Here is a 17,227-nt window from a genome sequence, read left to right as displayed (position 1 = left end):
TTACTCTCCTCCTGGTCATCAAAAGATTGCTATACCATTGGCAACAAGCGTGTTTATACTTGTATTTATAGCTCAGAGACTGCTGCTGGCAGTACTTATGCCCCCTACAATAATTTTGGATCCTTAAGAGACTGAATCAATGTCCCCTTGAATTCACCTCATTAGAGATTTAGACCTTGCATGGTAGCCTCCTTGGGAGGGATGTCCCACTGCAGAGTTGGCTTCTCTAGCCCTGATTATATTTCCTTTCAGCTTTTTCCAATTTTTCTTCTGACCTGCTGTTGATGCCCCAACATGCCTTGTAGCTAAAGGCCCTCCATACTGGGTATATACTATGAATATGCAAACCATACATGTCGTATGGAATATAAACTACAGATATAAATGTGCCAATATTTGCCATAGAATTTATTGCCAAAAGATAATACCTATTCAGACTCTACAATGCACAAATAAGTCCTGAATACTTCTGATTTTTGTAAGGGAGAAGAAAATGAATTTTAGAAATCATAGATCAATAAATCTACCCAGAAAAGATTTTGCAAGGTGTTACTAATGCGTGTTTTCTGGGGGCTTAGTCAAAGAAATAGTCGTCACCGGGAACCATTGTGAGTTCACATTAAATGTCATGCTATATGAGATTGTTTCCTTCAGAACAGGAATTGGTAAACTTTTTCTATAAAGAGTCAGATGGTAAATATTTTAGGCTTTCAAGGTCATACAGCCTCAGCTACAACTACCCATCTGCCATTACAACACAAAAGCAGCCACAATATGTAAATGGATGGACGGGCTGTGTTCCAAGACAACAAAACAGGCGGTGCATGATTTGACTGTGGGCCATGGTTTGCTGACCACTGCTTTAGAAGAATGTCTTTGGTAATGTGTACCTGGATGTCCGCAGTAATTTTACAGTCTTCATAGTGTAGTTAGGCAACATTTATAACATGTTGAATGATTACGTGAATGGTTTGTGGTTGCATGCCACAAGGCTGTGCATTTGATTCAGTTTTGTCAACATTTTTGTTTGTGATATGACTGAGGTCAGGGTTGGCTTGTGGATCAAATACATAGATAACCTAATGGAGAGAAAGATCACTTGTACTAGGTGACAGGAGCAACTTCCAAAGGTCTTAGGTAGGAACAGTAGTTCAAATCTAGTAGATTGAAAGGTTGAAAAGAAATAGCTCTGAAATCCTATATCTAGAACTAAAAATGGATCTTCATAGTACAAATTCGGATTGTGAAAACATAGTCAAATAGCAGCCTGTTTGAACAAAGCTAGGAGAGTATTGAAATTAGAGTGCATGCAGAGAAGGGGTTATCCAGATGGTTGAAGGGACTCAAAATCATGTCCTCTTAGAAATGATTGAAAGAACTGGAGATATTTAGCCTGGAGGAATATATGATAATTGTCTTCAGTTATTTAAGGGCTGTCATATAGAAGAGGGATTGGACTTATTTTGGGGGGTCCCAGCGGACACAAGTAAGAACTGTGGGTAGAAGGTTCAATTAGATGCAATGTAGAAGGTAGAACTTTCTAACAATTTGAGCTGTTCAAAGAGGGATGGGCTTTATTTGGAGAGTTTAGGTCACTGAGAATATTGTTGACAACTGTTGCTGACCTTGTAGGGATATTGTGAGAGAATATGAACTTTGACTTATGATTGGATGAAATGCTTTTTATGGGCACTTCCATTCTGAGAATGGATAAAACAGACCCAGGGCCTATGTCCTAGCAGTTGTCAGAGCTCATACCCTGATGTTTTGAGTCCTCTGCCTTGTTTATATGGTTCAAATGATAAGTGTATATATTCCATATGTAGTATCTTTACCTGACATCTTCATATGATCGTTCAGACACCCTGTCACATTCATCTTTGTCATCTCACAAAGCCTAACACATGCTGTGTACATAGTAGGAGCAAATTAGGTGCTTGTTGAGATAAATAACTGAGACATATCCACATGTCTCTTTTACTGATCCTGGTTTCATAACGAAAGCCCTTGGGAAATTATCAGAAATTAGGTGTGGATTGGTAATACGTTGGCATTTAGACTGAACAGCTCTGTGCCTTCATTTCTCTCTGTGACACACACACACAAATGCCAATACTTTACCAGGAATGGAAGCAATCAGGCCACCCTTTCTACTTTACTGCTTCCTGTGCAGGCCTCTTTGCTCAGTTATACTCTAGACCCTTGGATGTCTGGAACATATTTTCCAGTCTTTGAAATACTGTATTCCTAAAATAGTCATCTGCTGTCATTATAATTCTGGAAGATTTAATGCTGAGATTGACAGTGGATCTGCCAGGGTCTCATTTTTCGATGTTTTATACTTAGGCAAGTGGTCCAGGATCATGGCCCATTTATCACTGCATTCCACATGCTCTCTACTCTGAGTCAGGAATGTGGTAGGTTGTCAGTGAATGTTCAGTTGTTTGCTTTAGTAGAACTCTGGTTAGTCTTTACTCCTGTGTCAGCCTAATGAAATAAAGTTTATTTGTTTCTCAGAGCAGAATTTTCTTCTTTTGTGCCTACCATGCTCTACCTACCACATATTTTCATTTTCAGTGCCATTTTCTAGCTGTGTAGATAATATCTTTGAATGCGGTGGAGAAGGGCAAAGATACAGTGGTTGAATCTCTCCCACTATGAACTTATCCCACTTCCTCCTGGAAGGAAAGGAGAGAGTGAGGGAAGGAAGAGCTGGGGAGGAAGAAAGGGAGGAAGAAGGGAGAGGGGAAGAAACAAGGATGTGAGAAAGGGAGTAGAGAAAGAGAGAAGCATCCTATTTTATACGGAGAAGTCTTTGGTGTTGAAGGGTTTTGACTTTATTATTGCTGTACAACTTATGTGCCCTTCTGTGTAACCTCTGGTTTTTTCCCATGTTTTCATGGCCTTTTGTGGGTAGGAGCTAAGAGAGCCTTGAGACATATCTGTATTAGAAAATATAATAGATGTTAACATCAGGACTATTTCTTTGCTTTTTCCCCTGCAACTGGTTTGACTCACTTGGTAGAAAACCTGGTTCCAGGGTTAGCTTTGCCTAGAAAAATGTTCTGTTTGCCAGTATTTCTATAAATTCATAACTATCAAGAAGGATAGCCTGATTGTGAATGAACATACACACTTCACAGCCTTATGCATCCCTTATTCACCAATGGGAACAACCTAAATACCATTTACCCAGTGATAGGGAGGCAAGAGGCTCACTTTTGTAAACAAAACAATCTTATTTTGATTTGCTGGAACTGGCTTGTTAGCAATTCACAAGAACTAGTATTTAAATTTTCAGGAATTTTATAAGCCAGTTGTCAGCTTTTTAAACAGCCTTAAAAAAATTAAGTTGCATAAACTTATTTTTATTTTTAATATAATTTACTTAATTACAATAACTATTTAGAAGTCATAACTTCCTAATTATTTTGCTACATTTTACTATAACCTATGACCTTGAGGTTATTGTGTGCTATTGAGCATCTCTTACCAATGATGCATTTAGTGACATCACTCCCGTAGCTTGAATGTAGCCATGATTGATTTACAAGGAAGTCGGTAAATAGTACAGATCCAGTCTTGATCTCTTATTTTATTGTCAAGAATTAAACAAACAAACAAAAAAGAAAATGTTATTAATACAGATTAAATTTAAGTGTGTTATACCTGTATCCATTACATCATGGATAGCACAATAAAATGAGTAAATTTTATTCCTATATTAAAAATATTATCCAATTCAAGAAGTTATTCATGTCCTTGACAAATGAAGTTCTGACATATGTCTTAGTTGTTCCATTATAATTTTACTGGGTTGAAAATATCAGTCAAGTTTCCCATCAAAATAGAGAATTTTGGTGAAAGATAAATGAGAGTTCTTTATGCTCATCTTGCAACTTTTTCTTAAGTTTACAATTATTTCAAAATAAAGATTTAACTAACTTACTAAATAAAATTAAAAAAAAATACTCATTCTTCAAATGCAACCATTGTTTGGCTATAGATAAGAGTTCCGCATAGTTCAACAGAAGCATCTTTGAAAATCAATTGGCCGTTTGGTTGGAATTCACAATAGAGAATATTGTATACTTTATCATTATTTATAAATTATTTGCTACACATCTTTTGTTATCACTAAAATTTGTAGTAAATGTATGTATATGTATTCATGTATATACCTTTTCCCAGATTGCTGGTTGTTAAGCATTACCATTTAAAATCTAAATGGGGAGCACCTGGCTAGCTCAGTTGATAGAGTATTGGACTCTTAAAATCCAAATGAGAATTAAGGTCAGTGATGATCTTTTGTAAATGGTGAGATTTTTGCTTTCAACATAGCAGGAAGGTCAAATGCAATGTAGGAAACCATCCTGATTATGGGATATGAAGTTGAGGTTTTCGAATGCCAGCTGCTGTATGTAGAACCCTTGAAGGACAGTGTTTATTGGGCCTTTAAGCATGTCTGCCATATTCAAAATAACAGAGGGTGTTATTTTAAGAGAAGTGTTAAATATCATTAGAATATAGGCAAGGCTTTGGAATCCAAGGAATTGAAAGATAATTGAGTGACAAGGAGCTTCGGACACAAAGCAGGCAGTTTAGTTATCTAAAGCATTTATGTCAAGTAAATACTTGAGGATTTATCTGTTTGTGGTTTTCTCTCAGAGCCTAATTCATGAGGAGTAGGGAGCGAGGTAGGGTGGAGGTTAGCTTTTATTTTGCCTTGTTCTGAGAGGTCATGCATTGATGAAAGACACTTAGTATTCTGGAAACATTATTATAAATGAAAAATCTTATAAAAAACGTTTTTTGTTTTGTTTTGTTTTTTAAAATAGGATTAGAACTTCAAAGTAAAATGGACTATCTCTTTCTGCTTAACCAGCTAAGACAGTTGAGGTAAAAAAATATTTTTGTGAGAGAATTTTGGTTATAGACAAGAGTTATTTCCATTCATCTATTAGACTCAATGTTGAAAAATGTTTTTGTTAATCCACTTAAGCAACAAAATGGCTTGCTGAAGTTTGTAGGTAGAATTGCAAGGTGCTCTAATAACTTTGAAAGTCCCTTTAGTAAATATAAATCAGGATTTCATTAATGGAACGATAAATGTGAAGAAACAAAAATCCAGTTCATGCCAGTTAATGTTAATTTTTAGAAAAGAAAATGTTTGGTGTATTTTCCTTTGAAGTGTGTGTGTGTGTGTGTGTGTGGGTGTGTGTGTGTGTGTGTTTTAAAATATTGTTCTATCTGGTGTTGTATTATTCATTTGCTTTGAATATGTGTGTGAAGTGGAGAACCATAATAAATATTATGGTTCCTTCTTTCCACTCTATATCTATTCCAAAAATAATTTTATTAATCCTAAGCATGTAACCGAGGAAGTAAAATGGCTTTTCAATCTTGTGTTGACTACGTGCCTACAGTGTTGACTCGCTAAAACCTGGAACTTCCAAATTAAATTTTATGGATATGAATGATTTATTGTAATCTCTCCTACAAGGAAATTCCTCTTAAAAACTTTAAAAAATCAGCCTGTGTCGGGAAGGGGGAGTATTTCTAATTCAAAGCAGGAATCAGGCTAAGATCACATGTCTCTGTAGAGGAAAGGGGAAGTTTTACTTGTTGCTTATGTTTTTAAAATATTTATGGAGACAACTGGACTTTTAGTACTTTACTTCTGGTTTTAATGTTGGAATTCCCAGGGGACTAAAATTGTTCCAAACAGTCTAAACCGTGAAGTTCAAGAACAGTATATAGAGGGTCTAAAAACTTTAATTCTCCTTGGGAACTTTGAATGAGAAAGCTGGCTTTTTAGTCCTTTGTTTCTTGAACTTCCTGTTAACAGAAGACCTCCTTGCCTCCTATTCAGTCCTTAACCAACTGCAGACTGACTTTGGTCTTCTCTACTAAAACATTTTCTGTATAAGGTTATTAATAAATTATTAAGTCATAAAATCTCGTGATTTTATTTCTCATTCATCCAGTCACTAGTCAGTGTATTCAGTGCCTATTATGTAACTTGATGCTAGGGATGCATTAGTAATCATGGCAGATATACTCCTTTATATGGTAGAGCTTTCAGGCTTCCAGCTCCATTGACCTTCCTTTCTCAAATTTTGTGAAATCACTAAGCACTGGTTTATGAAATCATTCCTTATCAGTTCTTCTTTCAATGCTCATTCCCACTTCACCCCATGGTTCTGCCCCTGGTACCCTCTCTTTGCTTGATAATTTATTTTCTTGATACTTTCTGGGGGATTTCATATGGTCAAGGCTTTCAGGTTATCACTGCCTATACACATATGTCTATATTCAAATTAATTTTTTAATATACAACGATATTGTATAATTGTGGACTATGGTATTTTGCTTTACTTTTTAATAGTTTTATTGAGATATAATTGACATAATGAATGCTCACATTTAAACTATAGAATTTACTAAGTTTTGACATAGGCATACACCCATAAGGCTTTACCACTGTCAAGGTAATAAACATATCCACCACTCCCAAAAGTTTCCTATCATCCCCTTGTAATCCCTCTACCATCTCCCTACCCCTTGCCTGTTCTTAGGTAATCACCAAATTGCTTTTCTGTTAGTATAGAGTAGTATGTACTTTCCAAAATTTTATAAAAATGGAATCATACAGTATATATTCTTTCTCCCTCTTCCTCGTCCTCCCTCCCTCCCCCTCCTCCTCTCTCTCTTTCTCTCTGACTAGCTTTTTTCACTCGCATGATTATTTTAAGATTTATCCGCATCATGATGTATATTAACAGTTCATTTTTTGTTACTGCTTGTATTATTTCATTCTATGATTATACCACAATTTATTTACACAGTTACCTGTTGATGACCATTTGGGTTGTTTTTAGTTTTTTTGTTGTTGTTGTTATGAATATTTGTGTACAACTACAATATGCATTCTTTTCTCTTGGTTAAATATCTAAGAGTAGAATGGTAGGTATATCTTAAATGTTTTAAGAAAATGCCAAAGTGGTTATACCATTATACATGCCTACACATATTACATGAGAGTTCCATTGCTTCTATATCCTTTTTAATGCTTGATGGTTAGTCTCTTTCATTTTAGTCATTTAATAATTGGGTAGTGATATTTCATTGTGGTTTTGAATTGCATTTACCCAATAACAAATTATGTTAAACATCTTTTCATGTGCTTATTTATCATCAGTATATCATTTTTGGTGAACTATCTGTTCAAATCTCTTTCCCATTAAAAAAAAATAGATTGTTGTTTTTTAGAATTATTTGTTTTGAGAGTTCTTTATTCTGGTTCGAAGACCTTTATCAGACATATGATTGGCAGATATTTTCTTCCAGCTTGTGGTTTGTCTTTTTACTCTCAAGAGTGTCTTATAAAAGCAGAGTTTTAAATTTTGATAAACTCTAATTTATCAGATTTTTTTGGATTATTCTTTGGGTGTCCTATCCAAGAAATCATTTGTAATCCAAAGCTGCAAGGTTTTTCCTATGTTTTCTTCTGGAAGAGTTATGTTTTTAGATTTAACATTAGGATCTCTCACCATTTTGAATTAATTGTTGTATATCATGAAAAGTATTGAATTCATTTTCTTTTTTGCACATATTATCAAATTGTTCTAGCACCCTTTGTTGAAAAGACTGTCCTTTTCCCTTTGAATTGCCTTTGCATCTTTGTCAAAAATTAGTTGTCTGTATTTGTTTAATCTTGGAGCCTCAGTGTGTTCCATTGATCAATTTGTCCATCTTAGGGTTGCTACCACCATGGGCCAAATACAACTTATAGCCCGTTTTTGTGTAACCTCCGAGTTAAGCATAGGTTTACAGTTTGAAAAAACAAGAAGGAGAGAACGAAAGAAAGAAAGAAGAAAAGGAGAAAATGTGATGGAGACCATATGTGGTCTGCAAAGCCTAAAATATTTACTATCTGGCCCTTCTCTAAGAAAAGTTTCCTAAGCCTGGTCTGTCTTCGTGCCAATACCACATGTCTTGATTACTTTATAATATCTTATAATAGCTTTATAATATCTTGAAATAAGATAGTGTTAATCTTCCAACTTTTTTCTTTTTCAAAATTGTATTGGTCCTTTGCATTTTCATATGAATTTTAGAATCACTTTGTTAGTTTCTTCAAAAAAGCCCCATGTGATTTTGATTTAGATTGTATTGAATGTATAGATCAATTTGGGAAAAGTTAACATCTTAGCAATATTGAGTCTTTTCACTCATGATGTAGTATATTTCTTTAGGTTTTCTTTAATTTCTCTCAGATATGCTTTGTAGTTTTCAGTGTACAGATCTTTTACATCTGTTGTCAGATTTATCACTATATATTTTTTATGCTGTTATAAATGATATTTTATTAATTTCAACTTCTAATGGTTCCTTGCTAGTATATACATATACAGCTGATTTTTATATATTTATCATGTATCCTGTAACCTTTGTAAACTCACTTATCGGTTCTAGTGGCTGTTTTGTGGATTCTTTTGTATTACGCATATAATCAGCAATGTCATCTGTGAATTACAGATAGTTTTACTTCTTTTTTAATCTAGACACCTGTAATTTCTTTTTCTTATCTTATTGTGCTGCCTAAAATCTCCAGTGTAGTGTAGAATAGAAGTGGTAAGAGTGGATATCCTTATCATTTTACCGAGCTTAAGTGAAAAGTCTTTAGTTTTCCACCACTATTTAGGATATTAGCCGTAGGTTGCCACAGATGCACTTATGAACTTAAGAAAGCTTCCTTCTGTTTCTTGTTTGCTGAGAAACTGTTTTTCAGCAATGAATACTAGATTTTTGTCAAATGCTAGTTATGAATCTATTGAAATGACCATGGTTTTTTTTTTTAGCCTGTTAATATGACAAATTTTACTGATTGATTTTCAAATGTTAAACCAACCTTTTATCCTGAGATAAGCACCATTCCATCATGATGCGGTGGTTTTTTTGTTGTTGTTCTTTGTATTTTGTTGTATATGATTATTCTGTCATCATTTTCTTTCAATCACTTTTGTTTTGCTGTTGGGATAATTCTGGCATTATAGAAAACCAGTTTTCTGAAAGAATCTGTGTAGTATTTGATATTTCTTCCTTAAATATTCAGTAGGTTCTAACAGGGAAGTTGTCTGGGCCTATAATTTTCTTGGTGGAAAGATTTTTAACTACAATTTTTTTTAATAAATAAAGAACTATTCAGGTTTTTCATTTTTTCTTGGGTAAGCTTTGGTAGCTTGTATCTCTCAAAGGATTTGTCCATCTCAAATTTATTAACTTAAAATTGTTTATACTATTTCCTTCCTATATTTTACATATTTGCTTAATATTTCTAGAATCTGCTCTGACGTGACCTTTGTAATTTTTGATGTTAGAAATTCATGTTTTCTCCTCCCCCCGCCCTTTTTTTTGATTAGTCTGGCTAGAAATTTATCAATTTCATTGATTTTTCTCAAAGAACCAGCTTTTGGTTTTATTGATATTCTTTATTGTCTTTTAGTTTTCTCTTTCACTGATTTCTGGTATTATTTTCTTTCTTCTACTTTTGTTTCTATTCGATCTTTTCCTAGTTTCTTAAGGTGGAAGCTGAGGACATTGATCTGAAATCTTTCTTTTCAAATAAAGATAGCACTACAAATTTCCCTCTTAAGTACTGCTTTAGGTTTATTCCGTAGATTTTGATATGCTCTGTTTTCATATTCATTTAAATCAAAATACTTCCAAATTCCTCATTTAATACTATTGTCAGAGGACGTACTTTGTATCACTTGAATACTTTTACATTTATCAAGACTTATAGCCCAGAATATGGTCTGTCTGGGTAAATATTCCATGTGTGTACTCTGCTATTGTTGGAGTATTTTATAAGTGTCAATTCTTGTTGATAGTGTTCTTCAAATCTTCTGTAGCATTTCTGGTGATCTGTTTATTCTATCAACTATTAAGAAAGGGTTATTGAAATCTTTGACTATATTTGTATGTTTGTCTATTTCTCCTTTCAGTTCTATCAGTTTTTGCTTCATTTGTTTTGAAGCTTTGTTATTAGATAAATATACATTTAAGATTATGTTCTCTTGATGAATTGACTCTTATTATAAAATATTCTTTTCTCTAAAATGTACTTTGTCTAATATTAATATACCTACTCCAGTTTAAAATTAGTGTTAGCATGGTGTGTCTTTTCCATCTCTTTGCTTTGAACCTATTTGTGTTTTTACATTTAAAGTGTGTTTCTCAGAGATTATAGGTCTTTTTTCTTTCTTTCTTTCTTTCTTTTTTTTTTAATATGGAATGCTTCATGAATTTGCGTGTCATCTTTATGTAGGGGTCATGCTACTTTTCTCTGTTTCATTCCAATTTTAGTATATGTGCTGCCGAAGTAAGCACAGTCTTTCATGTTTATAATTGTCTGGTAATTTTTGCCTTTTTACTTGTGAATATTTAAACTGTTTATATTCTTTATAGTTGTTTATGTGGTTAGTTTTAAATATTTCATCCTCTATATTTTTTCTATGTTTCCTTTTGTTCTTTGTTCCCTTCCCCCATTTTTTCTGCCTTTTTAAAATCAGTTGAATATTTTTTTTTATTCCATTTTATCTCCTTTCTTAGCTTTATGGCTGTAACTATTATTTCAGTTGTTGCTTTAGGTATTATAAGATATCTTTAATGTATTATATTTTACCTTCAAGTGATATTACACCAATTCATATATAGCATAAGTATGTTACAATAAAATATTCCCATTTCTCTATTCTCCTTCCACTGTATTGTCATACATTATTTACTTCAATGTATGTTATAAATTTCATACTTCAGTGTTATTGATTTTAATTAGTTAATTATCTTTTAAATAATGAAACAAAATTTTTGTATACTAGCTTTGTTATTACCATTTCTGGTGCTCTTCATTCTTTTGTATAGACCTGTATTTCTATTATCACTTAGCCTTCTACCTGAGGGACATCCTTTAACATTTCCTATAGTGTAGGTCTGCTGATTCTTTCAGCTTTTGTAGTTCTGCAAAAGTCTTCATTTTACTTTTGCTTTTGAAAGATATTTTAGTTGTGTATAGAATTATGGAATGATAGTTTTTTTCTCTCAGTACTCTAAAATATTCCTCTGTCTTCTCAATTGCATTGTTTTCTTTGTGAAAATCAGCTGCTACATTATCTTTTTCCTCTGTATATGTGTCTTTTTTCTCTAGATGCTTTTAAGAATTTCTCTATTACTAATTATAAGCAATTTAATTATGGTCTCACTGGTATAGTTTTCTTTATGTTTCTTGTGCTTAGAGTTCTTTGAGCCTCTTGGTTTTTGTCAAATTTAGAAAAAAATCAGCCTATTTTAATTATCCTCAGTATATCATTTCATTACATAATGATCTAATTTAAAAATACACTCCAGGTATTAATAAAGAAGAAATTTTAGAATAGTTCATATAGAAGTTACTACCAAGCATCTGATGTTTTGAATGACAGAATCCAGTCTTGACACTCTCTGTTTTCACTCTTAAACTCTGGGATTGCTGAGGTTTTTAAGGAAGCTCGGGTACTAGAACCTCTATAATATGGAAGTCCTGGCAATAGCCTTTATAATCACATGTCTTTTTTGGCAGTCATACTACCTTGGAAGTTAGGTGAGGAATTAATAAATGGTTATCAGGCCTGAAATGATGGCCGCTCTGTGTCCTGTGATGATCATCTGAGCACCTACTTTTCACTTCAGAGTCAGCATCAGAGCTAAATTTCCAAAATTTGCTCTCTGCTTCTTTCCAATGTTGAATTTGTATGAACACTGCCATGTTTTAAGAATACATTTAGTGTTGATGTGTACCTTGTCTCAGTCCTCTAATTTCTAAGGTGATAGACAAGGAAAAGGCAAGAGCTTTGAACATTCATCTGCTGGTTATCAAGTAGAAGGAGATTTTCTCTTAATCTCATTTACATTTTGCTATAGCTTTAGCAGAGAAAAGTTCCACAGGCAATAGTCAAATCCCCCGAATCATATGAGTGTGCCCCTTATAGGTCTGTGACTAAGAAGATGGTGGTGTAAAAAACATAGTTTCAGCAATACATTTTCATGCTCTTCCTTTTTAGTAAACCAGCTCTGAGAGCTGAGAAGAAATCTGTACTATAGCTCAGATTTCCTATGTTAGGCATATTTTAGCCATAAACTTAATTATCACAAGAATTTTCAAAAGACTCCAACTTTTTCTGCACTTGGTACCAGAGGATACCAAGTTCTATTTTTGAGCTGATAAAATCCTCCTTCTGAAAGCATTTGTTTATTATATTACAGCTTCACATGAGCTGAGCTCCATCCTGACCCCGTGTTAAGTGTCTGTGGTAGATTTCATTACATCCATATACTGGAAGTCCTGCCAATATACTGGCAGCAAAATCCTAGTGGAAAATAAATGGCAATAAAAAAGAGAAATGATAGCCTGTGTGAGTGGTGAGGAGCACAGCTTTATTGAGACTGGACAACCCCAGAGTAGTGACTTGGCATGCAGACATGAGCTTAAGAGAGTGTGAGTGAAAGCTGATATTGGAATAACGACTCTGTGGCACAGACATGGGAATAATTTAATTAATTGCACTGAAATTTCTTTGATGAATAGTTATGTGGTGATAAGCATGAGGTCGAACAGCAGAAATGAGTTTCAGCTTTTTAATGGGCCAGCACAGCTGCAGTTTTGGATGCCTTCCCACTTTATTTTTCCCTGCAAGCTCTCTGCCGCTTTGCTCATCCATTTCTCTCCAGCTAAGCGCACCAGTAGCAGGGCTCCCTCTCCATGTTTGCTGAGCTGAGGGGCAAGTACATTTGGCCATGGGAAGCAGGCTGGTGACTGCTTTGAAATGAAAACAAGATCAAACGAGAATGGTGGGATGGTTTCCTTATGATGGCTGCACCTCCCCTCTTCCCCAAATCTCTAGGATGCTTTTGCAGAGTCTCTGCTGCTAAGTTGTATAAAGATTTTAATAAAAATTTCTTGTCCCTGGAGAAAGAGGCATGTCTTTGTTGTCAGGGAGCTAGAGGGAAATGAGCAATGCAGCCCAGCTGGAGCACTAGCATTAATCCCATGATTCGTAGCCCGTATTTTCAGACAGATCAATTACTTATGGCTGTAACCAATCTCTCACCATTTTCTTGCTGTGCAGGGCTCCATTTCCAGGCTTGGCAGCTGACATAACCTTCCAACTTGATAGAACTTCAGCTGCATCTCTTCAGGTCTGTGGCCTCTATTCAGCGAGGTTATACAAATGAGTTGTTAAATAAAAATCAAAAGTCAAAAATTGTGGGTGGTAATCTCTGCTTGGCTCAGTAACACCTGTGGATCTAGGCAACATTTTCAGTTGGATTTTTTTTTTTTTAACAAGATGAATGATTCATTTGTCTTACTTTCTTTACTTTTATGGGTAGGCTTTGCATGAGAGAAAAACCTTCTCTAAAGGGAAAAAATTATCCACAGTGGGTGCATTTGTTATCAGTTTGTAAGTTGAAAGATTAACTCAGAATGAAGAGAAAGGAGATTATGAGGAGACATGAAGGGCATGTCCAGGTGAGCTGTGTCTAATGCATTGCACACAGTGACCCCTTTTCAGCTTCAAGGCTGCCTCGTCTTAAGGCCAGCAGATTCTATATCAAAAAATGTGACCCTTGCTAACACACAGGTGGCAGAGCAGAGAACATGTAAGCTGTTTATAGAGTATGTCATTGTGTGAACATAGAACTTCTGTCAAGTATCTAAATTCAACAGGCTTTGAGGACTTTACCCAGATTTGATTTAGTGACTGGAAGATATACTACTTTGTGTATTGAAGCCTTCATAGCTAGGTCAAGACGGGTCAGCTTTCCTGGAAGAAGTGATTCGGGGCCAGATGGAGGAAATCACAGAGTTTTGTGATTTGACTCACTTTGGACACGCAGATGTGTGTGTGGCTCTTGGTACAGCAGGCATTGCCTGCCCCTCTGTGCTCTCCCCTGTTGTCCTCCATTCATTTCCATTTCTCTGACGTGCGGCTCTTTGAGGACATTTTTATTTTCCTGGTAGTAACCAAATGTAAAAAACTTACTGGAAGGAAAAAGGAACATGTTGACTGTTAGAGGAAATAAATAGTTTAATGTTCCACCTAGGGGCATTTTTGTATTTATATACATATTTGCATGTATGCCATGGGTGCTTGTTTTGTATATTTCCGAATGCTCTGCAAGCCTTGAGCTACTTGGGGCCCATTACTAGTGTGTCCTTTTGGAACGTACATTCATGAACTCTGTTAACAGTTAAGGAGGTGAATCCCTGCTGGTGCAGACTGGCAGCCACACATTCCCCTTGGGCTTGTATTACTTTGGATTGATTCTAAAGAGGCAAAGGAAACATGCAGAACATACTTGTTTGATTTGAAAGTTAAAAACTTGTCTATGCCTGTTTTCCTCTCCCTTTTTACTCCAGCCTTTCCTAGCCGTCCCAACATGAATAGTAAAATGTAAGTCATACGGCACAGTAAGGTGCTGCCCCCAACTCTTGCCCTGCTCTGGGCTTGGTTTTTTGTGGGTCTGCATTTTATTATGATTCATTACGTAGTATAGAAAAGAGTCATATTGGTAGCGAAGCACGACAGTCCCCGATCCTCAAAGCCTGCCAACCACTGAAAGTTTGAGAAAGAAATGAAAAGCGGGAAGGGTGAGATTTATAGTGAGTTCAAGTTGCCTTTTTCCTCCTTGGAATATTGCCCATTTTATTAGGAGTTATTTAGTGAAACAAAGTGCAGTGGTAGCTTGGAGAAATTGTGGATAGTTTCCAGCAGCCAAAAAAAAAAAAAGCTTAGACGTCTGTAAGCCTTCTCCCTTGGTTGCAGTTAGGAAGCCAGTTGACAGTATAATAGGCTTTTGAAAGTGGGTGCAATGGTTTGTGTGTTCTGTTTGATGTTGCAAATACCAGGCCCTCAGGGAGATCTGCAAAGAGGATGTTCTGTTCTTAAAGAAAGGAAAAGATTAACCTGAAACGTGAACTGAAAAACTCCTGAATTTTAAAGGACTTAGGTGCAACCAAGGCATGATCTCATTTACTTCTGTGGAAACTACATTTGGCAAGCTGCCTGCTACAGACAAGCAAAGGGCTGGGCAAATATTTTTTAATGATTTTGATTAATGAAGGGCGGTCACCAGTAAATTTGAGAGGATTAGATCACAGATTAAGGATGTGTCTGTGGGCGTGCGTGCGTGCCTGTGTGTGTGTGTGTTTATGGTTTACGTGATTAAGGCTTTCTTTGTAGACATATGTATACTCATACACACATAAAAGTCATAAACCAAGAAATCTTGGAACCTACCTAATAATGCTTTTCTGCATATTCAGAAATAATGCTCCATAATGCTCATTATGAGAAGATATGACACTTCTCTATTTTGGAGATTTTTTAGGAGTGGTAATGCATGAACATTAAGCTAGTTATATCATTCATGAATATAATGCATTAATTTAGCAAACATTTATTTAGTATCTCCTATGTGCCAAATACTGTGCTAGGCACTGGAGATATAATGGTAAAAAAAAAAAAGATATACAGTCTTGGTTCTACTGTAGTTTATAAGCTGCTATAGAGACAGACTAAAATTAATAATTTAACTGTACCAACAGTTTTTATATTGGCTTTGTATTCAATCAAAATTTATTAAGCATCTCTGTATGCTCTAAACTCTAGGATAGGCCCTTAAAAGAAAAAAGCACTTTGACTAATTTCTGTTGAAGTCAGTGGTTTGTAGTTTCCAAGGAATAAAGAAACTGTGTTTGTTTATGGAATTGAGCAAAGCCACCTGATCCACATAGCTCTAGATATTAATTTAGCGCACAGTTCTAAGGACAGCAAGGTCGGATTCTAGCAGAACATTCTGTTATACACATATATACCCCGATGCAGTTACTGAAGATACTGTTATATCATCCCCTTCACTGGTATCTTCACAAGGGCAGGGTTCAAGAGCTAGCCTGCTTCTCCCTAGCTATGTGAACTGGAATGACTAGTCAGCCCCTCTGAACAAAGTTTCATATCTGCAAAATGAAATAATTGTACTGGTTCTTAGGACTATGAAGATTGAACGACATCATATATGTGAAAATTCTTAGTAAGAGACTATACTCACATGAGTCTGTTTTATTTCTACTGTTAGCATTTCAGATTTTCTAGAGAGAATAATGTTTATTGAGGCCAACTATGTTCCATTACCTTAAACCGAAAGAATAACAGAAGGAAGATAACTTTGAAGTTTATGTACAAACTTGAAATTATGTCTTTTCCTCTAAGTGTGTTTCAGAAAAATTAGATTATAACGTTGATATTAGGGTAGAAATGAAGTTTTTCTAAAGGCGGAATAACTGGTGTCAACATGTACACATCATCCTTGGAATGTGATCTGTGGCAGCATTGACACTAACCTTGCTATCATGCATCCTCTTTTTGTGTCTTCTATCTTGTATTATTTGTTCCCCCAAGAGAGGGATGAAATTGAAAAGAATCATTATGAATGCATTCTCAGTGACCATGTTCTGACACCTTGGTCAAGAGGTTCATACTCTGCATCATTGAACAGAGTACTATAATTAAAGTAAGAATCAGAAATATAAAGCCACACAAGAACAATTGTTATTTAAATGATGAACCTTCATGCGAGATTACCCTGGGTGATACTGATCTGTGAAGTTGTATTTTCTGGGGGGAAATTAATACAAATGAAATGAGAAATCAGTGTTCATCCTGTAGTGCGTGTTGTATCTGTATGAACTGTGATGTGATCTCTTGGTCTTTTGCATCATTTTGTTTAAAGGCCTTACATAGATTATTCTGTCCTTGGAGGTAGATGACTTTTGCCTAAGATTTTATCCCTACATAGACTAAATTGAGAGACCACATATATGCCTTTTGATCTGTACTTTGTGTGTTCATATGTGTATACAAGCATATGTATAAAATAGGTCATCACAAAGCAGACTGGGCCACTTAGCACTTTTACTAACTCCACATTATCAGAGACTGAATTTGAAAGCATTTTTAATTCTCTTTACTTTGTCATTGATTTCCAGTGTTGAATATATCTGTGCAATGAATAAGTGTTATAGCTTAGAATCAATTTGAATATGTATTCCTCTATGTATTCTATACATTGCCAGCCCCATTTGTGGCTGATAGACTCTGGATAATGAGTGGGAAATTTGAATGAG

At 35.1% G+C, this 17,227-nt stretch overlaps 1 protein-coding gene and 1 non-coding gene across 2 annotated transcripts in view; one reads left to right on the top strand and one right to left on the bottom strand.

Annotated features, from left to right (window-relative positions):
- The window catches only part of AUTS2 (activator of transcription and developmental regulator AUTS2), a 1,077,358-nt gene that overhangs the window by 437,847 nt on the left and 622,284 nt on the right, over positions 1-17,227 (top strand).
- LOC120592069 (U6 spliceosomal RNA) lies at positions 10,289-10,395 on the bottom strand. The gene has a single exon (XR_005650038.1). It is a non-coding gene; the product is annotated as a U6 spliceosomal RNA (small nuclear RNA).

The sequence above is a fragment of the Pteropus medius genome, unplaced genomic scaffold, assembly GCF_902729225.1.
Source record: "Pteropus medius unplaced genomic scaffold, Ma_sr-lr_union100, whole genome shotgun sequence".
NCBI classification, from domain to species: domain Eukaryota; kingdom Metazoa; phylum Chordata; class Mammalia; order Chiroptera; family Pteropodidae; genus Pteropus; species Pteropus medius.
The sequence above is the reverse complement of the archived record's forward strand: the minus strand, read 5'-3'. Positions and strand labels throughout refer to the sequence as shown.